The following is a 27,181-nucleotide window of genomic DNA, read 5'->3' on the forward strand; positions in this document are numbered from 1 at the left end:
TTTATGGTATCCCTATGGAGCTCCTGCTCCCTTCCAGACCTTCCATCCCCCCCCCCCACCCTCGCTCTTCCCTACAACTCTCAGTGCTCTGCTCAGAGTCCAGCTTTGAGTACCTATCATGATCTCACACTGGATAGAGTCTCTCAGAGGACATCTATGTTGGGCTAATACCCACTTATGAGTGAATATATACCATGCCTGTCTTTTTGGGTCTGGGTTACCTCACTTAGGATGATCATTTCTAGTTCCATACATTTGCTGCAAATTTCAAGGTTTCTTCATTTTTAATAGCTGAATAGTATTCCATTGTATAAATGTATCACTGTTTCTTTATCCATTCTTCGGTTGAGGGACGTATAGAATGTTTCCAGATTCTGGCTATTACAAATAAAGCTAATATGAACATAGTTGAGCAAATGTCCTGTTGTATATGGGCTGGAGAGACGGCTCAGCCATTATTGGTATACAATTTTGTGTATTGATGCAAAATAAGTTAAAATTTGACACATTGGTATAGAATTCAAATTTAAGACTATTCTTCACACACATTATATATATTTCTACTCTAATATGAGGTATTGTACCCATACAACTCAATTATAATACAAGGTTTACCTCCAATACATTGAAAGTGCTACTGCAGGCTGTTTAGGATAAGGTAATACAAGTTAATTGTTAATTGATAAATTCATGGTCATGTAAATTACTAGCCTATTTTTATCACCAGACTATATGTCCAAGATTTAATAGTTAGATATGATTCTATAGATAGATAAGGTAAAATAGATAAGGTCTTCAAAAGCCTCAGAGACCTACAGAATATGGCCTATAAAGATGTTTTTGCTATTTTAAAGATTCTTTGACAAGAGAGGTTAACTCCTGGCAATACCTAGTCTACTTCAAAGAAGATGATGAACATCAAAGAACCACCTTATGGCTTCAAATGTGGCAAACCAGCCACTGGACAGAATGTCCTCATTTCTGCTACAGACAGAATTCTGCCTGAAAATGGGCAAGCTTAGATGTAGGCAGAGTTGATGGCAAAACTCTGCCAAGACAGGGTAATCAAGTCCTCAATAGTTCCTGCCTCACAAATATGTCTGTCAGATATACTGAGCCAGAAGACTGAAGATGATGCTGCACCATCATGGAGAGTTTTGGGTGACTATTCAAGAAGCAAAAACTATCTCTGTTATTTTTTCATTTTGGAAGCTGCTAACCTGCACTTCCAATTTACTCAGATAATTAAGTTTAATTCCTTCTCAAGTCTCTGATGGGATTGAAGACAGTTAGTTTAGTCTTACAGTTAAGCTTAGTTGTTTAGGGGTTAAGATGCTTTTAGGTTTACATAGATGTTTTAAGGTGATAGAGATGAGATATGATAATATTGACTTAGATTCAGACTCACCAAGACAGAAAAGATATTTTCTTCAAGATTGCCAAATACAAATAGCTAAAACACTATGAATGTAACATTTATATAATTCCTGATTATTTCATGGTTCTTCTTGCTGTATGTAGTTTATTTATGTGATATATATATATATATGAAAGGTAATACAAATTTTAAAAAGAGGCGAGGCTCACAACGAAAAATATAAGATGCTTACATTTTCAATTCCTGCCAAACTGACATCTTACAAACTACAAAAATAAATGACTAGATCATGTTCTTGGATGTCATGGGAGTGACAAGTTGCTACAAGATTTCCACAGAGCCTTTAGGCTCTCTGCTTGTTTCCATGTGAACAAATAACAGTGTGTGGACTGGCATTAGCCTATGGCCCATGCCTCCAGTGGCACCCATATGGGTGGCTGTAGCAGTTCAACTGATTTTAATACTCCTACTCTAAATTATGTCTAAGAAATTGCTTTGTTTTAGTACACTGTGGAATAAACACCTGTTCCTGCTTCTAGAGCTGTCATGAATAATTTCAGTCTCCACTGTTTAATTTCTTAAACTAAATACATATTTAAGAAGTCTAATGTTAACAGAAAATGAAAAAAAAAACCTGTATGTCTTAAAGACTGAAGAAATAATATCAAAAAAGCATTTATCATATTAATATTCCTCTATCTTTTTACCATTTCGTAAATACTGCATAACATCATTTGTACTGGATCACAAAATGTTTCACTAATAATAATGTTCAACAAAAGGAGGGAGTCTAAGAGTTAGTTAAATGTCAGAAAAGTCATATACACAGTTTTGTGAATATACACAAAAGCTTGAGGAAATTGTTCTAATTTGCTGTGACTGGCAATGTTCAAATCTTTTCAAAAATAAGAAGAACTCAGGGGGGAAAGTTGCTTTCATAAGTAGGAAAATTATGTGGTGGAAGCATTTAAATTCCTCTTTATGTGATAAACAAATTGTCATGAATAATTCTGAGCCTGGCATACTTCATAAAAATTTTGATCTTTCTTTCTCCTAATATTTCCAAAATCTAAAATTCTGAGCTTATTGGAAGAAAAACCCAGTTTCCTTTTGAAACTGTCTTTATACCAGTCTTTTTCATCAGGCGGACAGTACAAGGAAGTCAAACGGAAAGGTTCTAGGAAAGATAGCATTAGGAGTAAGAAGTGAATTTTTCTTTTCAATCTTTCTTAAATCTGGTAGTATGTTTGTATCAAAATTTGTACACGATTTTGAATTAGATGCAAGAGGAATTTCTTTTTAAAATATAAATGTTGATGACATTACGTAAGGTCAAAGTAACAAAATTGAAGCACAAAGGTAAACTAAAACACAAAACATGGTAATTACAGATGGGCAGGAGGGAAATTATCCCATGGAACCAAGATACATAGTATTTGTTTCAGATTTCTCGTGCCTAATTAGCAAAATCTTGGATTTTGTATGTGGACTGGAGAAGAAGGGCTGAGAAAAAACACAGTGTAGATTTTGAATATATCTTTATTTCTAATGTTAAATAGAATTTTACTAATTACTTTATCTGATCAAGATACGTTTAGGTTCTAGTTTTATACTACAAAACTCTTTCTCAAAGAAAATAGAAGTACATAGACCCGCATATGCTGAACAGTATGTTCCTTTAACAGATAACTTATGAGTTACCCTGACTATGTGTTTTGTCCTCAAAATGTCCTGTCACTAATATTTCTAAGCCTAATACTTCGAATTTCTATTCCCTATTGCCAATGGTAATCTTGGTTTTGTCATCACGGCAGGTGACCTGTCTGCCAGAGCAGATAGTGCACGTGTGTTATATGATAGTCACAGGATGACGTCACCTTCAGTGGAAAGCACGTTCCCCCATATCTTCTCTACCCCAAGTGGAAGCTCTTTTTCCAAAAGATACATAGAAAGTTATGCCTTAGCAGTCATGGGGGGAAGAAGAAGTTCTTAGTCAGTTGTCATGTGACAGCCTTGTCTTTGCTCATAATCTTATGGAACAGTTACCTGTCATCCTGAGGGGCTGGTATAGCAAGGCCTACGCCGTTCTATTTCTAACTGATAATTTACACGTATGACAAGCAAAGAAGATAAATGTATGAGGTGATTATAGTCTTTAAATCTTATCCCACCTCACAAAAATGTTCCATCCTTTTCCTTTCCAAAGAGCACAAGAAGAAAAGGGATGGATGGAATGGCATATCACTCTCCTCACCCTTGCTGGTTCCCCAAAGAGCCAGGAGTTGATGCTAATAGAGTGTTCCAGGGGAGCAAGTCTGCCACGTTTTCTCTCCCAGTACTAGCTAGGCTTCTCCATGGCGAATGTTTCTGACTTTTTTTTTTGAGATGCAGAAAGGAAGGCTTTGATTATTTGACTAAGACTAAGACACAAAAATCTAGATAGAAGTGAAAGTTGGCTGCCATTTAATGTTACCTTGAATGAGCCTCAAGGAATCTGGAGAAACCACTTCAGCTCGACCATTGGCATCTTCTAAGAATACCAAACATTTAATCTACAAGTTTATAAAAGCAAGGTTTTAATTAATATGAGACTGGAATGGAAGAAAAAAAATTACCCTTGATGTTCAATGAAAAAAAAGTTTCCCAAGAAAGCCAGCTCTATGGTACATGCCTATAGTCCCTGCAATTTGGGGAGTGTTGGCAGGAGTTTAGCTGACAAGGAGTTTAATGCTATTCTGGCTATGTAGTGAGTCTGAGGCAAAGGTAGGCTACATGAGACCACTCCTTAAAATCAAAAACACTTTCCTTGATGGTCTGAAGGCTATGCTTTTCTTCTTTAATTCCAGCAGGCATCTTCCTACCCTCAAAACTTAGCTCCTACTCTACTCTGGTCCTCCTCCTCTTCACTAATTCCCAGGAGCTTTTCTCCCACAATGTAATTCTCCAATAGTTGGACCCAGCTGGTGTTCTGCAACTCAGCTATGATCCTGAGTATGAGAAACTAGCATTCATCCATGAGGAAAGGACTTAATCCCAATGAGGCGATAGAGGCAGGTGTCTGCCTCTATGGAAAGTGCAGAAGCCCCATGTAGTCATCTCCCTGGAAGTTCTAGCTCCACTGATTAGGGTAGGGAGACCTCACCGTCAGATGGGACAGATGGCTTGACTGACCACTGGTGATTAATTCAACATCCAATCCTTTTCCTCTTCCAGGATGATGAGCCCCAGAATTAAAAGTTCTAACCTTCACATCACGGGGTAGTTTCATTGCTATCTAGTCCCCATTTTCTACGAAATACTCTTACCCATAAACACTGGTATCATTGAAAGAGGCTTATTATGAATAGCAAAAGATGGGTCTCACTCTATCACATACTTTCAGTAAACACACAAAGGAAATTTGAACCCACTAATTAGATACAGGCCAAGTACCCCACCTTGCTGCTTCCTAATGGAGTGCTCTTTCTTCAAGCTGTCTGGGTCACGTGTTTCATAACTATGAGGACTCTACGTAGATGAAAACATTTTGTGCAATTCATTTTCCTCTCTACACAGTTACTGTCTGTTTTAGATGGTTTGTTTCTCAGGCCTCTTTTCCATTATGTCATCGTTCTTCTATGCCAAAACCTTTCTATTCACCATTAATTTTATTGTTCCTTTATAGAAAATGCCACTGAGAAAATGGTTTCACATGGCCATTTCCTAGCTGTAGAAATGAATTCTAAGGGAATTTGCTACCAGGAAGATAGAGGTTTTCTTTCTTTTTCTACGGTGAGTTCACTAATTTTATTGAATTATTTACTATTCAAGAGAATAATCCATTAAAATCAAGCCATTGTCATTTCCAGCAATCAAATCAATCTTTCCCTCTTTCCGTGTAATTTCATTTTTCCATATCTCTATTTTTGTTTTCTTCCCTCCATTTTGTGAGGACAACTGGAAGTTCAAGTATTTTCAGGTTAATTGACAACCATTCTGACATTATATTTAGTTATTCCAATAATTTTGGCACGTTGAATTAATGATATTTCATATTCCTCTTTCTAACTTGGAAAGTCTAGCTACAAAAGCAAGTTTATGTAGTGTAAGCACAGAAACTATAATCATCAGCCATATTGATTTTATTAGTAGTTCTACTAGAAACAGTTCTGGAGTTTTTAGGATTAAAAAGAAACGTATTTTAAAATATTCCATTATGCCAATGCTAAATCAGAAAAATAATTCAAACAATGCTATAACTTCAAATTCTTGGTCACTTTTCTTCTCTACAGTCTGGCATATAATAAATAGTCAATAAAAATAAACTATAAGCAATAAAAACTAAACAACAGAAGAATACAAAAACCCCACAACTTGCTTCCCCCGCCCCAGTGGTACCCTGTTATTTCTAAATCACTTGAAACTAAATTTCCTTACTACTTTTGCTAACAGCTGGTGAATTAAAAAAATTCCTATTGAGGCAATCTTTAAGGCTGGTAGAACTAGCGAATTTTAAAAAACTGGAGATCAAGTTAAGTTCACAGATTAAACCTGTTATGACATAATTATTGCACTCTGCATTTGGATGACAATATCCTGTCTGTTATTTTTCATCTCTTATTGAAGGATCAAGTTCAAGGACAGTTACTGGGAAACAGTTGCTCTTGTCATTTCAATATTAATAGCAACTGTGTTGGAACAGCAAGCCAGGGAAGACACTGCAGGCTAGCAGTGAAAACGCAGACAGCCACACTGGGAGAATGTGAGCCCAAAAGACCTCTGTCGCAATGCAAGTTGGCAACACTGGAGGAGTCACTCCAGGCCTGAAAGGCTGGCTTATGTAACTCACTTGAAAACCAAATTCCATCTCTGCCGGTCTGTGGTACATTAAAGCTGGCATGAAGGTAATTAGGTACCATTCTGTGGTAATTAAGGATATGCTACTTTTATTCACTTAGCCCAGCTTGCTCTCGGCTTCACAGAATTGAGGATGTACCAGGTGGCATTGCATTCTGGAAAGCCGTGTGGTATCCCAGCAACTCAAAGAAGATGCAAGTGTTGCTTTGCTTGCTTTCAAAAACCACTTTAAAAAACCCACTTCAAAAATTAAGAAAATGGGTGATACTAAAAAACAAAACAAAATACCCAGCTGTTCAGAGAAATGCCCATTGCTCATTTATGAAACTTTTCACCACACCATTGATTTTTGTATCATGACAAAAATATGCATGTTTCAGGGAAAAAATGCCTTTATGTATGTAACAACAATTAATAAAAAGAGCGGCCATGAATTTGTTGTTTTTTTTTTTTGTTTTTTTTTTTTTTAATGGCCAATGTTAATTATGTCTTTATTCTGGAACTGAAGAGGTGGTCCAGAGTGTTTCAATAGCTCTGCTTTGAAACACCAGCATCACTGAACGTACTTTACAAAACCAGGAGATGGGGTCAGCAGGTGAAGGTGCTTGCCAAGCCTGATGACATGCGTTTGGTCCCTCTGGACCCACTTGGTAGAAGAAGAGCACCGCAAGTTATCCCCTGACCATCACATGCCTATGCACGCTCGCATATTTTACAAATGTTAATTGGTTTAATCTCCCCCAGTGCTGTTTAAGGCAAAAAAAAAAAAAAAAAAAAAATCGCTTCGGAATTTTGCTCTTTTTTTTTTTTTTTATTAATTTATTCTTGTTACATCTCAATGTTTATCCCATCCCTTGTATCCTCCCATTCCTCCCCCCCCCATTTTCCCATTATTCCCCTCCCCTATGACTGTTCCTGAGGGGGATTACCTCCCCCTGTATATTCTCATAGGGTATCAAGTCTCTTCTTGGCTACCAGCTGTCCTTCCTCTGAGTGCCACCAGGTCTCCCCCTCCAGGGGACATGGTCAAATGTGAGGCACCAGAGTACGTGAGAAAGTCATATCACACTCTCCACTCAACTGTGGAGAATATTCTGACCATTGGCTAGATCTGGGAAGGGGTTTAAAGTTTACCTCCTGTATTGTCCTTGGCTGGTGCCTTAGTTTGAGCGGGACCCCTGGGCCCAAATCTGCCTATCATATTGTTCTACTTGTAGATTTCTAGGACCCTCTGGATCCTTTTATTTTGCTATTCTCCCATGCATCTCTCATTTAGAGTCCCAATAGGATGCCCTCCCCTCTGTCCCAGTTTCCTGGTAAGTGAAGGCTTTCGTGGGACATGCCCCTTGGGCTAGTATGCAGATATAAGTGAGTATACCATTTGATTCTTTCTGCTTCTGGGTTAACTCACTCATTATGATCATTTCTAGCTCAATCCATTTATCCACAAATTTCAGGAATTCCTTGTTTTTAATAGCTGAGTAGTATTCCATAGTGTATATGTACCACAGTTTCTTTATCCACTCTTCTACTGAGGGACACTTAGGCTGTTTCCATGTTCTGGCTATTATGAATAAGGCTGCTATGAACATGGTTGAGCAAATTTTCTTGTTGTGTGCTGGAGCATCTTCTGGGTATATTCCAAGGAGTGGAATAGCTGGGTCTTGAGGAAGCCCTATTCCCATTTTTCTGAGATAGCACCAGATAGATTTCCAAAGTGGCTGTACTAGTTTGCATTCCCACCAGCAATGAAGGAGTGTTCCTCTCTCCCCACATCCTCGCCAGCATGTGGTGTCGCTTGAGTTTTTGATCTTAGCCATTCTGATGGGTGTAAGATGGAATCTCAGAGTTGTTTTGATTTGCATTTCCCTGATGACTAAGGAGGTTGAGCATTTCTTTAAGTGTTTCTCAGCCATTTGATACTCCTCTGTTGAGAATTCTCTGTTTAGTTCCAAGCCCCATTTCTCAATTGGGTTATTCGGTTTGGTGGTGTTTAATTTCTTGAGTTCTTTATGTATTTTGGATATTAGACCTTTGTCAGATGTAGGGTTGGTGAAGATTTTTTCCCAGTCTGTAGGCTGTCGCTTTGTTCTCTTGACAGTGTCTCCTGCCTTACAGAAGCTTCTCAGCCTCATGAGGTCCCATTTATTAATGGTTGACATTAAGGCCTGGGCCGTTGGTGTTCTGTTCAGGAAGTTGTCTCCTCTGCCAATATGTTCCAGGCTCTTTCCCACTTTTTCCTCTGAGTGGCTTAGTGTCTCTGGTTTTATGTTGAGGTCTTTAATCCACTTGGATTTGAGTTTTGTGCGAGGTGACAAATATGGGTCCAGTTTCATTTTTTTACACATAGACCTCCAGTTAGACCAGCACCATTTGTTGAAGATGCTATCCTTTTTCCATTGAATGGATTTGGCTTCTTTGTCAAAAATCAAGTGACCATATGTGTGTGGATTCATATCTGGGTCTTCGATTTGATTTCACTGATCAACCAGCCTGTTGCTGTGCCAGTACCATGCTGTTTTAATTACTATTGCTTTATAGTACAGTTTGAGATCAGGTATGGAGATTCCTCTGGAGCACCTTTTATTGTACAAGATTGTTTTAGCTATTCTGGGTTTTTTGTTTTTCCATATGAAGTTCAGAATTGAACTTTCAATGTCTTTAAAAAATTGTATAGGTATTTTGATAGGGATTGCATTGAATCTGTAGATTGCTTTTGGTAGGATGGCCATTTTTACTATGTTAATTCTCCCAATCCATGAGCAAGGAAGATCATTCCATCTTCTCAGGTCATCTTCAATCTCTTTCTTCAGAGTTTTGAAATTTTTTTCATACAAGTCCTTCACTTGCTTAGTTAGGGTAACTCCTAGATATTTTATATTGCTTGTGGCTAATGTGAAGGGTGTGGTTTTCCTAATTTCTTCCTCTGCAAGCTTGTCATTTGTGTATCGGAAGGCTACAAACTTTTTTGAGTTAATTTTGTATCCAGCCAATTTGCTGAAGGTGTTTATCAGCTTTAGGAGTTCTCTGGTGGAATTTTGAGGGTCACTTATGTACACTATCATATCATCTGCAAATAGGGATAATTTGACTTCCTCCTTTCCCATTTGGATACTTTTGATCTCCTTTTGTTGTCTTATTGCTCTGGCTAGAACTTCGAGTACTATATTGAAGAGATATGAAGAGAGTGGGCAGCCTTGCCTTGTTCCCGATTTTAGAGGAATTTCCTTGAGTATCTCACCATTTACTTTGATTTTGGCTATTGGCTTGCTGTATATAGCCTTTATTATGTTGAGGAAAGTGCCTTGTATCCCCGATCTCTCTAAAACTTTAAACATGAATGGGTGTTGAATTTTATCAAATGCTTTCTCTGCATCCAAGGAGATGATCATGTGGTTTTTTATTTTCAGTTTGTTTATATGGTGGATTACATTGATGGATTTCCATATATTAAACCATCCCTGCATGCCTGGAATGAAGCCTACTTGGTCATGATGAATGATATCTTTGATGTGTTCCTGTATTCGTTTTGCAAGTATTTTATTTAGTCTTTTTGCATCTATGTTCATAAGAGAAATTGGTCTGAAATTCTCTTTCTTTGTTGAGTCTTTGTGAGGTTTAGGTATCAATGAGACTATGGAGCGGCCATGAATTTGAAAGTGAGCTAGGAGGGATATATTGAAAGGCTTGAAGAGAGTAATGGAAGAGGAAAATGATGTATACTTATATTATACTCTAAAAAGTAAGAGAAACAATCAAGTTCTATTAATAGAGCTGTTGTATGTTTCCTTGGTGACCAATGGTTTTTGGCCACTGCTAGTAAACTTTAATGGTCAACTAGCAGCAATCTAGACTCACCTCTGAAGAGAGTCTCAGTGGTTAATTGTTTGGATCAGATTGACCTGTGAGGTGGGGATACTCTTCATCACATTAACTGAAGTGGGATGACCCCTTTGGGTGACATCATTTCCTGGGCAGGGCATCTTAACCATATAATGCATGTGTGCGTTAATCCACAGGTCTCTGCTTTGGACAGTACATATAATGTGAGCAGTTTTTTTTTTCATGCTTCTGCTATGGTGACTTCCTGGAATTGTGAGCTAAAATAAACCATTTTTCTTCCCAAGTTGCTTTTCAGGGTATTTTATTACAGAAACAGGAATCAAAATTAAGTCTCAAAAACTCTTTTTGAGTTATATGGCCTTGATGTGGGTATATAGTGCTGCATCTTCTAGTCCAAAAGTTAATCTAATTGTACAAAATTAGATTGTGGTCTAATTGTACAAAACAGTGTAAAATGTGGAACATTAGCCAACACTTTAAGAGGACACACACACACCAGTATGTGTAGGAAGTATTCTAAGACTATGGACTGGAGCTGTTGAGATGGCTTAGAGGGTAAAGGCATTTAAAACCAAACGGGATGATAGGGGTTCGATCCCTGGCATCAGCATGGTGCAAGGAGAGAATCAACTGCTGAAAGGTGCCAAGAGCCATCTGTATGTGTGCACACATATAAAGCACACAACGGGGACACACGTGGGGAAAAAGAAGTCTTTATCCAAAAAGACGAACCTAAGTTCCTCTATTTGCTTTTAACATCAGGCCCCCCTATTGTTTCCTGCTCCTGACTAGTCTTGAAGAAGCCAACAGTCATGAAAATGTTTGGAGGTTAACAATAAAAGAAGCACAGATGCTTGGGTAGAATGGTGATAATCCCGCAGAAGCACCATGGAGAGCTGAATGTGAGGATACCACACTGTGTCTCCTGGCTCTGCACTAGACCACACACTAGATAACCCTATATAAAACCCCTAAAGGAGAATGAGAGTGACCGTCAATTGACTGGTAATATATTGGCATGCCTTGGTAGAATGAAAGCTCAAAACAGAAAGCAAATTAAATTGTGAAAGGAAAACTTACACGTATGCCTAAGTGCTGTGTGGTTTGCTGTGCCTTCTGCGGAAAGGCAGTATTGGTGTAGAGGAGAGAGGACAGGAGAGAAGGCACGACTTCTAGTGTAGGCTGGTGAATCATGATTGTCAAAATCACTTAACCTCTTTAAACTCGGTCTAGTTAATATAAACTAGGAGAGCTGGACTGGAAAGCTCCTTCCAAGGTAAGGCCTTTTCTGTTTTTAGTAAACATAGTGAGTATCCTAGCCTGCCTTTCTGTTGCTGTAATAAATACCATGACCAAAACCAAACTGGAGGAAGAAAGGGTTTGTTTTAGCTTATAGGTTCATCACTGAGGGAAGTCAAGGTAGGAATGAGGTGGCAAGAACTGATGTTGATTACTGATTTGCTTTCTTATACTGCTCAGCCCACCTGCCTGGATGGGTACCACTCCCAGAGGGCTGGACCCCACAGACATGCTCACAAGCCATCTGACTGAGGCAATTCCTCAGTTGAACTTCCCTTTTCCCAGTTGTGTCCAGCAGATAATTAAAGTTAATCGTTACAGTCAGTTACCTAAAAATACAAAGGAGCATTCATCTTAGCAGGAGGCACTGCTGTGTGCAGGTCCCTGATACCACATCTGTTTCTTGCAAGTCCAGAATCAAAGCTGAGGTTGAACAGATATCTGATTAAGTGAAATGAAGTGAGTTCCAGAATTGAGTATGGACACTGTCCCTGTGCTCTAGCCATCTCCCTCAGCATAGTGTTGCAGCATGTAGCAGCCATTGAGCATGGACACTGTCCCTGTGCTCTAGCCATCTCCCTCAGCATAGTGTCGGAGCATGTAGCAGCCATTGAGCATGGACACTGTCCCTGTGCTCTAGCCCTCTCCCTCAGCATAGTGTTGCAGCATGTAGCAGCCAGTTCTCTAACAACATCCAGCTGGGCCCGTGAAAACACATCAAACACATTTCCGTGCTACATGTTAAGCATTATTGAAAATCTGGTTGGTGGTCTTGCTAATCACAGCTGTTTTGAAACTTAAAGACAAGGAAAGAAGGAGAAAGAATGAGAAGAGGCTTCTCTTTGCTCAGGAAAATGTTCACCCACAACCCTCTTGGATAACAAAAGGACAGGGCTGGTAACCACGTTCACAAAAGACAAGAGCCCGAAAGGACACTGAATGGCAGGGCAAACTTCCCATCCATTCGTTGATCCCTATCACCACAGGCGAGGCTACCTTTCGGGCACCTACAATCACTACTCACAATCATTTCCGCTGTCTAGACTGACTTTAATAAAACTCACACACCATACAATTCATAAAAAAAAACATGGGTAATGTCCCAAGTACTATCAAGGAAGACATTAAAAAAATGCCGTGGCCACCTAAATGGCAGCCTTGTCTTTGCACTGTTTTGGTGTTATGGAAAATGCCCTGTGTCAGGAGAAGCCTCTGGGTACGGTTAAAAAGTGCTAACAGGCCACAGAGAAGAGAAAGCCTGGGACTTATTTGATGAGCAAAGAGCTCCAGGAGACAAGCTGTTCCAGCTCCCATAAAACAAATAGGGAACAGCAACCAATAAGCCCTCCCACACTGTCCCTTGTGAGCTGCCGAGAGTTTTTCTCTATTTTCCATGATGTTAAGGTGTATAGCTAAACCAATCTGCCCTTCTCTGCTATACTTGTCTCTTAGGGAGGAGAAGCAAGGGGATGTTCAAAAAGAAATATCACTTTTACTGGTTACACACACAGATTTTGTATTAGGTACAACTTTGAGCCCCAGGACAAGGTTGTCCTTTAAAATGGGAAGTAAACAGACCTTTTAAAGGGTTCTGAATGACACTGTATCACCCCAAGTTTGACACTAGGGAACCATAGGCAGTCCTGACTGTACACTCCCCAGCTTCCTGCTCAGGCCCGCAGACCTCCACCACCAGGATTCAGAATGCTTTCCTCAGTTCTCAGACCTGGGACCTCTCCATTACCAAGCAGAAAGGATCTTTTCTGCCAAGCCTGAGAGTCAGCCTGCTCAGCTACTTTCTCTCCTTGGTGTCCTTGAATATAAGTCATCAAGATGCTGCCATTGTTGCTCAACTGAACACTAGGAGTTGACCAGGAGGCAACCAGGAACACCAGCTCTTCACTCCCCTTTCAGAGATATGTGAGTGTTCTCCAATATTAGGCTAACCCCCTCCTACCATTATGCTATGCAAACCTATATTCTCAAAGACAGCCCATTTTACAAGGTATTGTTGCATCCAGAAGATACGATGGAGGTGGGGGTGGAGGGAACTTTTGTCAAATTTCTTTACTAAAGGAGATTGGCTTACAGGGCTCTCTACCTAAGATAGGTCATTGGTCAGGTTCCTATGAGAACATATTACTCGTTTTTAAAATTAATTTATTCTTGTTACATCTCAATGGTTATCCCATCCCTTGTATCCTCCCATTCTTCCCTCCCTCCAATTTTCCCTTTATTCCCCTCCCCTATGACTGTTCCTGAGGGGGACTTCCTCCCCCTGTATATGCTCATAGGGTATCAAGTCTCTTCTTGGTACCCTGCTATCCTTCCTCTGAGTGCCACCAGGTCTCCCCCTCCAGGGGACATGGTCAAATGTGAGGCACCAGAGTACACGAGAAAGTCGTATCACACTCTCCACTCAACTGTGGAGAATGTTCTGACCATTGGCTAGATCTGGGTAGGGGTTTGTTTTATTATCCTTTATAGTACTACCCCTCTTGGTTGGGCATAGCTGTGAGCTCCCAAGTATCACATATATCCCTAGAGGGGAGTTAGTGTGCAGAGAACTAAGGCAACGATTTGATTTTACAACTAACACGCTTACCCTGTCCTGAATCCAGAAGGCAGCACTAAACAATGAGTATACACGCCATTGTTCTGTATTCACAAGCACAACTGACTCTAGTTAAGCAAACTCCATCTATTTATATAGCACCTTCCTTGGCTGGCAGACTAAACTGCTTAACATTTGTTCATAAGCTTTCACAATTTTCTTTCCAGAACATATTATTAGCTCCACTTAATATTCTAAGAGAGTGAAGCACTGGGAAGTTTTCTTGGCCAGAGACAGAATGAAGACTGCTGCTCTGCCAGACTACAGGGCAGTGTGCAAAGGCAGACTCGTTGAGCACCTGTGTGGGGTGTGCTGTGACTTTGGGATAGCTCTCAGCTGCATTGTGACTCATTTCCTCCTGTGCAAATGGCGTCCCTCAGGAATGTTCTTACAAGAATTTTTTTTTTTTGATACAGCTTCTCACTATGTATCCCTGGTTGGCCTAAAACTCCATATGTAGACCAGGCCTTGGACTCACAGAATTCTGCAGGCCTCTGCTTCCCATGTGCTGAGATTAAAGATAGGAACCACCCGGAGTGGATGTCAAGGTTAAACAAATTAATGAATGAAAACTGCGTAGATCTGAACACAGGATACAATCCATAAATTTGGGCCATAATATTTTTTGATAGTCCAGGGAAATTATCATCATGATTTTTCTAGGTCAGAAATGTTTACACTGGCTCAGGAAGACTAGAAGATCCTTCAAGAGGGTCCTACAGATGGCATTTGGTCAAGCACAGCTGAAGGAAACTTTTGTCAAGTATGCTCCTTCCAGTGTTTCTCTTCAATTTGGAGATAACTGCTTTTTATTCGAGTCAGCTTCAGCTTTAAGACTCTCCCTTGGATCTGCATTGAACAAAAGGTAGAAATCTGAATGCCTTGCTGGTTCATAAACTCTTTTCTAGCCAGGATTTGCCTGTCAAGCATTTTCTCTTATCATCTTGAACTTGATGCTTCAGACATGATGCATGTCTGATTTTCAGCATTCTACATTCTTTCACCTAAGGGCTTTCACATATAAATTTCTCTTTTATTGAATTCTACTCTCATCCCTTGCCACACTTGTTTCTTTGCCTCTCTCCTGACAACTCAGCTATGAAGCTGAGGTTTTGAGGCTCTCTTTAGACTAGGTCAGTGCCCCAACTCCCTCCAAAACATTGCATTCCTCTGTTATAAAAAACATTTTTTCATAGATTATATTTTGGTTATATTCTTTCCCCTCCACACCTCCTCCCAAGAACCCCCCACCCACCTCTCTATGCACCCAACTTCACACACACACACACACACACACACACACCGCCGCCGCCGCCGCCGCCACCACCACCACCACCAGCAGCAACATGGAGTCCATTTGTGTTGCCCAACTACTCCTGGGCACAGGCTTGCACTGAGGTCATTGACATACTCAGTGCCACTGCACTGGGGAAAATCTCTCTTCCCTCTTCCAGCAGGTACCAATTGCAAATAGCTTCTAGGTTAGGGGTGGGACTTGTGTCCATGCCCCCTTCTCCATAGTGGAATGTTGTTTGGAGAAACCATGTGTTATACTTATTTTATCTACAAAATGAGTTCACCACTACATCCCCAAGACCAAACAAAACATCCAGCACTTTGTACACACTCAGCAACACATTACTGGAAGATGGCACACTCTGTTTGTGTGGGCAAGACAGAAATAATTTCATAACTGAGTTAGTTACTCAGGGGAACCTTCAGTTCAAATATAATATTTCTTAAGTCTTCTTAATCTCCTGAATCTTCTCCCCTGAAATCACTGATAATTTTTAATGGGCCTTTGGAACATTCTCTTAAAATATCAAACTAGTTTTCCTATAACAGGAATAAAATAAAGTGATCCAAAAACCATTAATGACTTGTAAGCTGAAAGGAAGATAGATAGTGGTTCTTTGATGTTTTCACACAAAATGTCAAAAGTATCATACAACAGTTTAACCATTCTTTCTCAGTTCTCACCAAAATGAAAACTGCAGCCTTCACCATATTTTATAATAGATGTCTAGAATTGATGTTGCTTAGGTTAAGAAACTTTATTTCAATGTCTATAAATAATTGATCAGGCAAACATTTCCTGTGTAGTCTGTTACCATGGAAAAGATATTCCTGTCACAGGTTTGAAAGTTCAGATAACTTTTTTCACGTTGCAGGAAAAAAAAAAAAAAAACTCAACAGAATACGATGACGATAGTTCTACAAAAAGATAAATTAAAATCATAACATCATACCTGAGTCACAGCTCCTCCTACAGAGGTTCAGAAACCATCACGGAAGAGGGGCCAGAAAGAAGGTAAGAGCCACGGAGGACAGATGACTACAATGAAACAGCGTTTCTAAATCACAAACAAGTATTTGCGCATATGAATTCACAGTGGCTGTAACAGTAAGCACAAGGTTGACCCAAGATCAAGGCAGACAAAGTGTTAGAGGAGAGAAGTGAGCTCAAAGTCTCAACTCTATCTGATGAGCTACTGACAACTGCTGGCTGCTAGGAGAGGGTCAGTCAATTTTCTTTAAGGATGCAAGGGTACCCATGTTCCAGTAGATAATCCTACATCTATACAGTGATGAGTGGACTCAGTGTATTTGTGTGGAAAGGTGGCAGCACACCCTAGTCTTTTCATTGAAATCTATCTGGAGATGCCTTTTAAAATGCATGATTTTATGGATTTTCATTAATCATCCAACATATAGATGCAATTAATGTACAATAGAAATTTTTTTTGAAATATGCAAGGTAGTGGCTTCAAACCCAGGATTGAGAACTCCGAATATAAGCAGGAATTCACAGGAATTAAATTAAATATCAAACAATAAATTTGATTCTGGACACCTCCTTTCAGCTTTTCTCATTTAAACAAATCCAGCACACACACAATTTCTTACCATGGCATTGGAAAAGGTTTTGTGTGCTACAGAAGGGAATTAAACACACTAGACACAGTCTTACTATTCTCATTTATAGTATCGAACAAGTGTAAAATGATAACAAACAGCAATTTTCTCCATTTATTCTCTAGTCCACAGAAAAGGGCTTGATCATTTTTAAAATATGGTTTTCCTCATCAATAGTCCTTCCTTAAGCAGCTGACCTCTGGACAGAGCAAGGCAGGGAAGCTTGCTGAGATCTACAATGAACTACACAAGCATCTCTGGATGTCTAGAAAGGTTCCTTAAAAGTTGCCCATAAGTAACTTTCAGACCATATAATATTTTAAGAAAAAGTTGTTGAACATAATGGTTCTTGGTTATATGTAGCCATGCTAAATTATATTTTATCAACAAAACTAAACACTGTGAAGATTGTGGGCCAAAGTGATACATGGATGGGACTATCACAAGATGAATCTGTCTTCTCATACTTAGAAGTCATGAGAAGTGGAAGACATCACCTATGTTGGAAGAAAAATCAATTTTTATGAGTTATTTGAAAAATAATTTCCCATTCATGAATGAATGTCAGCTCATTAAATATGCAGTAATGCTTATTTATTTTTGTATAACACATGACACATGTTAGCCATTGTAGGTGATGGATACATATGTATTGAATAAATATATGAATGAGTAGGCAATACATGAATAACTTCATGGAATTTGCAAACTCAACCAGAATAATGATCAAATGTAACAGTCTGGGTTTTTCATAATTAAAAAGAAAAAAATGTCAGCAAAACAAATTCTTCATTGTTGTCTTAAATGAGTCCTTATGCTTTACAATCTTATGGCAATTAGGATCAAGATATAAAGAAAATTAGGTGTGCAAAATCATCAAATCCTATGGCTCAGTAGAAGTAGATTTCTAATCATGTTCAATTGCTATGTTTAATCTAAAGTTGATTAAAAATAGAATCCTTGAAAATCAGAAAGATGAAATTAAACCTTTATAGCCATTAGTGAATAAGACAAGAACAGTAATGTTCACCTGAGGCTGGCACCTAGCTCTCATCCTATTAGGCTTTGTGATAAGCACTAAAAGCTTTTGTTATGCACTCCTTTTCTTACTAAGAAACCTTTTAAAGGCAGAGAAGAGTGTAGAATTCTATTTAGTAAGCACTTTTTCCACAAGCAATAAAAACTATTTTTACATATAAATGAAAAACCATTAATACTGGGAGAAATAAATTATTCATTTGTACATATCTGTGTCTGTTAAAATATGGAACTCATTCACATTTATATTTTAAATTATATTTCACAGGTTTTAATTCATAAGAATGTAGTATTATTTTTAAAAGAAATAACTTTTGAAAGTAATTTTATTTCAGTCTGAAGCCAAATTAATCATTTACTGAGCCCCCCGAAAAAAGTGCCAATTAAAGGATTTACATGATAGACTCTGCCAGTGGCATTACTCCTTCTGTACAATCCACACCCTCTATATGCTTACATTGTCACAAATATACCTCTGCAAAATCTTTTACAGCTAATCAATATGTTATGCTTACATGTCAATCAATTAACTATCTACTAAATTTAGTACAGTAATTATAAGAAACAGAAAACAATGGTTCCTGTTTCAGAGTAAATAATTAGATTTGGAGACAAGAGGAAAAGCTAATGAAACAACTATTTAAAAAAAACATTATGTAATTAGATGGTGCTTTAAGAAGTCATAAATTACAAATACAAAACTTTAAAGAAAGATGATCCAGGAAAGCTGGAAAAGTTAATGAATACATCTTAATTATCTTCATTTTATTGTTATTTTGGGCAGAGAGTTATATACTGTCAGTAAGCTTTGCAAAATAGGTTCTTATATTGGTTCCCTTCTTTTGGCAAAGAAATTTAAGATCCAAGGAAGAGAATAATCTCAACGTTCCAACACTAGAAGTGGAGAGATTGAAGGCTAGGGCTGGGGATTCCGTGAGTCCTTTACACAGGGTGGTGTGGACACACAGTGAGGTCAGGATTCCGTGAGTCCTTTACACAGGGCAGCGCGGACACACAGTGAGGTCAGTGGCCCTTTACAACCGGCAACTATACTATGGCAAGAAAGAAGGGCACCCAACCAAGCAATGTGTACATGGGAGATACAAAAGAACTGGAATTTATTTTCCTTCTCATCTCAAATATTTATTGAGCTCTCATATTGCTGGGTGTTATGCCAGAAAAAAAATTGTCGATGAGCAAAGCAGTCATGACATCTGCCTTCATGCCTTGGGGAGGAGAGCATCAGCTACTGAATACAATAGATCTAAGATTGCAGTTGACATAGCTGCTGCAGAGAGTAGTTTATGTTCCAGTGAGAATGCAGGACAGTAAATTGAACCTAACAAGGCAGGTTAGGATAGTTTCATGAACTATAAACAGGTATATGTAATAATATAAACTTGGTTGGGAATATACATAAAGCCATATTTTAGGTGGTAAAGATTAGCTATGGGGTGGAATAAAGGCAATCAGTAGACGAAAAGAAAAGATTTTTTTTCCCCATGATCACACTTGAGTACATAACTAGAAGCCATGTTAGCCAGCTACTGCTGTGACTGTGTCAGAGTGGCAGGGTTCCAGGTGTTCTGTGCTCTGCCCTGAGATCTTCTGTGTCGCTTCAGTTCATTTGAAAACAACCACACTATTTATACTTTGTTAATCACGGACGACTTATCCCTTCACCGTGATCTAAAAGAATATCTTGGGCTGGGTAATTAATAGATGGCAGAGATTTGTTATCCTACGTCTCAAGGCTTTGAAGTCCAAGATCGATACACCAGTGATTGGAAGGGGTAACAAGCTCCCTAGGGAATATCTCATAAAGGCTCTCATCCCATCCAAGTGGGCTCACAACCGAGTCACCTGCCAGAGACCTCACGGACTCATGACGTCACCTTGGCGATTTGAATGTAAGGAGACAGACAGCAAGGGAAAAGTTGTTTTTTTGAAAACCTTTCACTTCAAAAATAATGATTTCAGTTTTTTTTTTTAAAAATAGCTCCTGCCTAAATAAGAACTTCTGAGAATAATGTGGTTACAAAGAGAGAAACTTTGCACTGAGATGGCTGTAGTGGTAGAAATTTTTTAAGAGCAGATTTTGTTGGTGGATTGGGTATGTGGGGAGAAACAGTCCAAGTACAGTGTACTTTAAAGAAACTCATGTTTCACTTTTAATGAATTTATTACATCCATTCAGTGGATAATTGTAAAGTATGAGAGAGTAGGCTATATTCATGTGAATAAATAATTTACCATAGAAAACTTTCTTTTGAGTAATATTGACCTCATTACACCATTGGCAACAGCCTTCTGGCTGCTTATCTTCTCAAAGAGGGTGTTCACTTAAGGCTAACAGGAAGTTCAAGTCCTTCATGGGGAGGAACGGATGACAACCAGAAGGTAATATCAAATACTGAAACATTTGGAACTGCAGCTGTTAATACAGCCGATGTAAGAAAACAGTGGAACTCTGGGTAATCTGAAGAACAGTGAGAAAGTAGAGTGAACAAAGGAAGGTGGTGGGGGGAAGTCTAAAAGTAGAAGGTGCCTTCCAGGTACGAGGGGGGGAAATGGGAGAAGACTGGAATTGGGGTCCACAGAAAAGAAGAATAACTTCTCTACAATGTGGCGACTCCCACACTGTAAAAATCCAACACAATAGACATAAAAAGAGACGAGATAAAGGCAGCAATTAAAGTAATTGCCTCTATACTGTACATCCAAATATATTCTCTTGCTGGGGAACTAGCCATCTTCTCATCAGAATAAAACACTTCAAAGTGACTTCTAAGAAAGGCCTTGAAATATTTTGATTTTTGATATATAAAACAGCTAAAAATAGGAGATGTTCTTGAGACCGCATGACAATGAAAACGGTTTACATTTTGTTTCTAAGTAGACCTTGGGAAATCCCATGCCTCTGCACAAGCTGTTCACAGCAGCTTTGGCAAATGAGTTAACTGTTGGTGACTAAGTGCAGGCTGCGAATTGTAACAAGTTCTTATAAATTCTTTGTGGCAATTAAGCAAGATGATACAAATATGTGCCTAGAATGTAGCTGTCTAATAACTTCATCTCCCAATTTTGTTATTAATTGCAGAGATCCCTTAGAGATTTTTTTTTAGAAATAATTTTGTGCTGCCTTGACACAAAATTTAACTTCACTACCTTTATCTGAGAAAATTGGAGCCAATTTCTTTCTTAAATTATAGCTAAGGATAAATAATTTTCATATAAAAGGTCTTTAAATTTTTCTCCATTTAAATCTACCAAGATATGATAGTCTTTTTAGTTGTAAAGTATTTGGCTTGATAACTTCGTAGTCTCCTGTGTGGGTTGAAGATACCGCTATTCCTGTACAATAGCTGGTGAAGATACTTGATTTGGAAAGAATCGTGCTGCTGCTGATAAAATACCTTCACAATAAAGAGCAAAGTTTTAAACAAACCATCAAAATGTAAATATTTATTTTTTTCATTTCATTTTTGTGAATTAGAGAAAATGATGCTCCAAGTAGGAAAATAGGCTTAGATAATTACTAAAGTGACAGCACATCTTAACAATGAATAAATAATAAAAAAATTTGTTTCCACAGCTTATCTCTTGGGCAAATAGAACAAATAACTGGAGGTTTGATAGTAAATTAGAATGCGCCATAGCTTTCAGCTCTTAGGACTGCGGACAAACGTATACCTTCAAAAGATTGGGACTCTAGGTGAGAGAAGCATGGGAGAATGGGGAAATAGAAGGATCCAGAGGGTCCTAGAAACCTACAAGAAGAACATTATGATAGGCGGATCTGGGCCCAGGGGTCCTGCTCAAACTATGGCACCAGCTGAGGACAATACAGGACATAAACTTCAAACTCCTACCCAGATCTAGCCAATGGACAGGACATTCTCCACAATTGGGTGGAGAGTGGGGTCTGACTTTCACATGAACTCTGGTTCCCCATATTTGACCATGTCCCCTGAATGAGGAGACCTGGTGGCACTCAGAGGAAGGATAGCAGGCTACCAAGAAGAGACTTGATACCCTATGAGCATATACAGGGGGAGGAAGTCCCACTCAGTCACAGTCATGAGGGAAGGGAGTAGGGGGAAAATGGGAGGAAGGGAGGAATGGGAGGATACAAGGGATGGGATAACCATTGAGATGTAATAGGAATAAATTAATAAACTATATTTTGAAAAAAGATGTAATGAAATAGTGTTCCTTTCAGCCATGCGCACTACTCTTTCTACTCTCTGAGCTCTCAAGGAATTAAGCCTGTATGAGATTCAAGAACATTTTGATATCTACAGCAGGTGGGATTATAAAGAAGTGAATAAATACTAGATGCTGCCATGTCTAAATTTTGGCAATCATCCTAAATGCACAGAGGACCAGATGGACAAAGGAGTGGTGTGACAAGCATGGTTCTAGAAGAGTGTGGGGAAGCTGGCATACTGGATGGTCAAATGGATGGGGAAGTCAAGGGTACCAAGGCTAGCAGGAAGGGCAGGGCCATGGGTACCTTAGTGAGACCAGAAAGCCTGTTAGAGGACAGAGATTTTCCTGATTTTAGGGCTTTTGACTATGAGTAACTTCAGGTTTTCTGCTGACCCAACTCTCAGAACGTTTTTTGGAATTTAAATTTCTCTAAGCCTCTTTTGCTCTTCAAAGGGTGGTGGTGGTGGTGGTTATACTTCACTAAATCATGAGATTCTAAATGTTTTTAAGGCTAGGTAAGCAGTTCTTTGATCTGTGGGACACTCAAGCTGTACCTGCCTAGAATTTACCCCTTCTATCCTGATGCAGCGTCCGGGTTCCAGTTCACATCCTGTTTCCCCTAAAACAGGGACACATGGTTCACAGACGCTCGTGATAACAGAGTAGGCTAATGATCCCAAAGCAGGAGTTTGCTGCAGCTGTTGCTAAAGAAAAGCAGTCTCTCTGACAGTTTTCCAGGCTGGCTTCTAGCCACCCTGGCCTCTGACTCCTTCTAAGGAAGAGGAGAGAGAGAGAGAGAGAGAGAGAGAGAGAGAGAGAGAGAGAGAGAGAGAGAGAGAGAGAGAGAGAGAGAGAGAGAGAGAGAGAAGATGTAAACAATGACAGAGCAAAGAGTCTTAGCTCTACCAGTTGAGAACGTGGTTTCCACACACGTAATCATGTTTGTGTTCACCTGACACATGAGCAAAGTTGTAATTTCCTTAAGTCATCTTAACTTGGGTTTCTGTCACTCACAAGCAACAATGTTCTTCTTTCTAGAGTGTCATTTTCCTTACTGTGACCTTTCCTCAAGTTGAGCAAGGCAGAGATTGAGGAATATCTGTTAAAAGGCTGATTTACCCTAGCCCTGCAGCTTTGAGAACCCTCTGACTCCACCCTTCACCCAAAGCATCCCAAACACCATGTCTCTTAAAGGCATCTCACATATGCTACTGTTTCAAAACAAGATCCTTTGGGTTTAGACAATGGAACAACCCTTTCCTTAGTTTCAACAAATCACGCATAGAAACAGATTCTCTTAAGATAGTGTTTGATGCTTGTTTTTCCTGTCCAGTCTGGGTCATAAGTGTTATTCTCCCAGAGCTCCTCAAGTAAAACTCAACCATTATTGCTCAGTCTAACCACTCAATTATGGACTTTCATGGTCATTTGTTATTTTTTTCTATAGCTCTATAGCTCTACCACCTCTCACTCTCTGGTTTCTTGCTTACGCAGTTTTAGCCACCCCATATTGTAACTAGTTTATGCAATTTTAGCCACCCCATATTGTAACTAACATATGGGATTGTGGACTACTCTACTTTCACAGGTACTAAGTTTGTGGTTTTACTTCCTACATCCTCTGTTCCACGTGAAGGTGGTATAGGTTATGTTAATAAAGAGATCTGGCTTGCTCTCAGCTAGAATGGCAGTGAATGCAATGCAATGCACAACTATGTTGCATACCCTTTGGATGGTCCTAGTGCTTGTTGCATGCTATTAACCCTAATGTCTTTTCCAGCATCTCACAACATATATCTCCTTAGGCAGTGTGATGAATAACTCAAGGAAGAGAGTAGCATTATCAATCAGCTCATCATACTTTTAGAAATTAACCATCATGTTTAAATATAGGATAAACAGCCTTTTCTATTTCAGGAGGAGCATAACTCTGCCATCTGAAACAAATACTTTGATATAATTACTCTCTAATAATTATGGGATTTTAATCTCATCATTGGCACATGAAAACTGCTTTCAAATGTTGGAAAGGCATGCCATAGAATACTAATATTCTGAGTGGCCTTAAGGAGAAGACTATGTGGAAATTAAAGAGAAAAAAGTCAGTTTAGTATGGGAAAGAATGTTTTCAATTCCAAAGCTACTGTGTTTTAGTAGTTGGTGATATTTCTGTCACTGTGGTGTCAGTGAGTTAAGAAGCACAGGGTTGAAACGTCAGCACTCAGCATCCAAAAAAACCCAAAACTATTTTAGTCTGGAACAAAGAATCTTTCTTCTATCTGAAAGTATGAGGTTTTAGTCATGAGCTCCTCTCTGAGAACCTTGGGACACTTTTTTGTATGTTCACTTTCTGCATCACGAGCAAAACTTCCATCTGGTCTACCATTTGGTCTACCCTGGCAATCTGGAGCTCCTAACTGCAGTTCACTGCCAGAATTGCTTTAAGTCTCTAGGGAATCTTTCTTCCATGCTTCTGCCATGACTAATATTTCAATGATTTATGCTAAATTTTCTTGTTTTCGGCTAACGGATTGCAAAATGTAGCTAAGCTGACTTTCTAGTGAGTGAGAGTACTTTATGTGAGCTGTGAAAGCTTCTTCTTGACCTAACAATCTTCTTTTTTCCTCCAATAGGAGTGGTGGTCCTCATTTATGACTACTTAACTATAGATTTAGTTTTTTCCCTAAACTTACATATTAATAGTATCATGATTATTCTCTTCTGAATAAGTCTTATTGTCTTACAAGTTGAGAAAACAATAAGTTGAGAAAAACTAGAAAGTATTTCCCGGGACTAGGAGGGCTGTAATAAAGAACAGTTACTGGAGTCACTGGGAGATTAACAATCTTTTTTAAAAAAAGAAAGATTCAGCATACCTACCTGTAAAGACAATTGAGATTATGAAATTTTTCGTAAGATGGAGGTGTAAAATTTTAATTTATTTTGAAAGATTAGTTTGTTCACAGTTATTTTTAAGAAGTTAAAGCTTTCAATAATGTCTTTCTTTGTTAACACTTTCAAAAATACACCACATTCTCTTTTGTCAGACCATATAATTCAAATATCATTTTTTACATACTTCGTGAATCACTTTATGACACCATGATCCAGAGAGAAAACATTCTTAGTATTCAAACAGAATAAAAAAGCTACAAATTTAAGATATTAAGTATAAAAAGTGATAGTGAAAACCATTTATCACACTAGAAGTCTAACACAGCACATAAGCAGAATGCTGCATGGGACTCAGCTTAGGATGAGGTTTTTCTGAGTATTGAACTCAAGCTATGATGTATAGCTGGACAGTGAATGTGAGGCACTTTCCTTAAAAACATGGGCCAGTGATCCATAAATTAGCTGAAAACCAATTTAAAATTCTTCTAACTAGGGTATTCTTTTTTGTTGTTGTTTGGTTAGTTTGGTTTTCGAGACAGGATTTCTCTGTGTAGCCTTGGCTGGCCTAAACTTGTTTTGTAGATCAGGTTGGTCTCAAACTCACAGTGATCTGCCTGCCTTGGCCTTTCTGAGTGCTGGGATTAAAGATATGCACCATTACACCTGGATGGATATTCTTTTTATAAGAAACAATTTATCTAATTTTGATACGTAATCATACTGCATTGTAGAGACAAGATACCATTAAATTTCTCTAAAAGACTACTTCTTATGACAAAGTAAATATTCAACTACCAGACATTGTTGGGAACAAGGACCAGGGAGCTGATGTAAATAGAGAGATAGTCAATTTGCTTGGTTCTGCCCCACCAATATTAATTGGTTTCTTTTGGGCCAGACTGTGCTCTTGTTAAAATTAGAGTGGCTTGGAATACTTGGAAGTATTAGTATTTGGGAGGATAGCATATGCCAAAAGAAAGTGAGTAGAAAAGAAAAAAAAATGGCATATATAGTACAAACTTGGATCATGCAAGATAAAAGTTTTTTTAAAGCTTAAAATAAAGCTCTGGAATTTCTATGTCAAAGCTTGAATTAATCTTTGTAAAAGATCAAAGCTTGACACTGACAACCTGTTCTAAGGAGGAATTTCATGAATATAATTCAGAGGTCTCCAACTAATATTATGAATTTTGAATTGATTATAGTTATGCCAGAAAACATACTGTTGTTGATAATGCATATGATAGCAACAAATAATAATATATACTCCTTTAGACATGAATAAATCTTTGCCCATCTCTGTTTTGGGTACTAAGTAATTTTAAATGTATACAAAGTAATACCACCTATGAAAAATGTAAACAAATGGCAAATCAAACCAATAAAATCAAGTGAAAACTTTCCGCTTAATTTTAGTAAGTATGCACCAAAATGGCACCAAAGTCTAAAACTAGAAATCCCAATAAATGTTCCACGTCTAGAAACTTAAAATATTTAATAAGGAGGAAGTAATTAGCATGCTTGATGGAGTGTTAGCATACAAACTTTGAACAGGGTAGCCAACACACAAGGGGAGCTTCTGTCTCCTCTCCATCCTCTCTCCCAAAGGCTTCATTCTGTACATGAGTGTTCTTCCTCAGCATCCACCTAAGGTTTGGTTAAGACCCACAGTCTTCTTCCATCACCACCATTTTAGTTGGTTCCTCATAGGACCAGAATGATCAAGACATTGCTAGAGTTCTTAACTAGATAACCTTTCCCTTGCAGAGGTAATATAAAGTTGAAGTACTTTCAAGAACTCAGAAGATAAATGATCTCTCATCCACACCGTTCTTTCCTCTCTGTAAATTCCCTTACACTTTTAGTTGGATAGTTGATACTTTAGCAATCAGAAGTGACTCCAATGCCTCATGTATCCAGAACTTTCTCCTCTTCTTGACGGAAATTTCTCTCCATTTCCACCCGCACTTCTTTACCTAAGCAGTTTCTATTTTCTTATCATATCTGAGTTCCTATGAACAGTACTTGAGCCACACTAACCTACAATGCGCTTCCTTGTGATTCCCAATACATCAATCACAGAATTTTTGATAGTATACTGAAATTATGACTTACCGAGTCTTAAGTAGACTTAAGTAGAAAGTTTTTCT

The 27,181-nt window shown here is 38.6% G+C and overlaps 1 protein-coding gene across 1 annotated transcript in view; it reads right to left on the reverse strand.

The window, feature by feature from the left end:
• Positions 1-27,181, reverse strand: part of Necab1 (N-terminal EF-hand calcium binding protein 1) — a 167,482-nt gene that overhangs the window by 110,584 nt on the left and 29,717 nt on the right. The gene's annotated exons all lie outside the window — the stretch shown is intronic.

This window comes from Acomys russatus, chromosome 2, assembly GCF_903995435.1.
Source record: "Acomys russatus chromosome 2, mAcoRus1.1, whole genome shotgun sequence".
Lineage (NCBI taxonomy): Eukaryota > Metazoa > Chordata > Mammalia > Rodentia > Muridae > Acomys > Acomys russatus.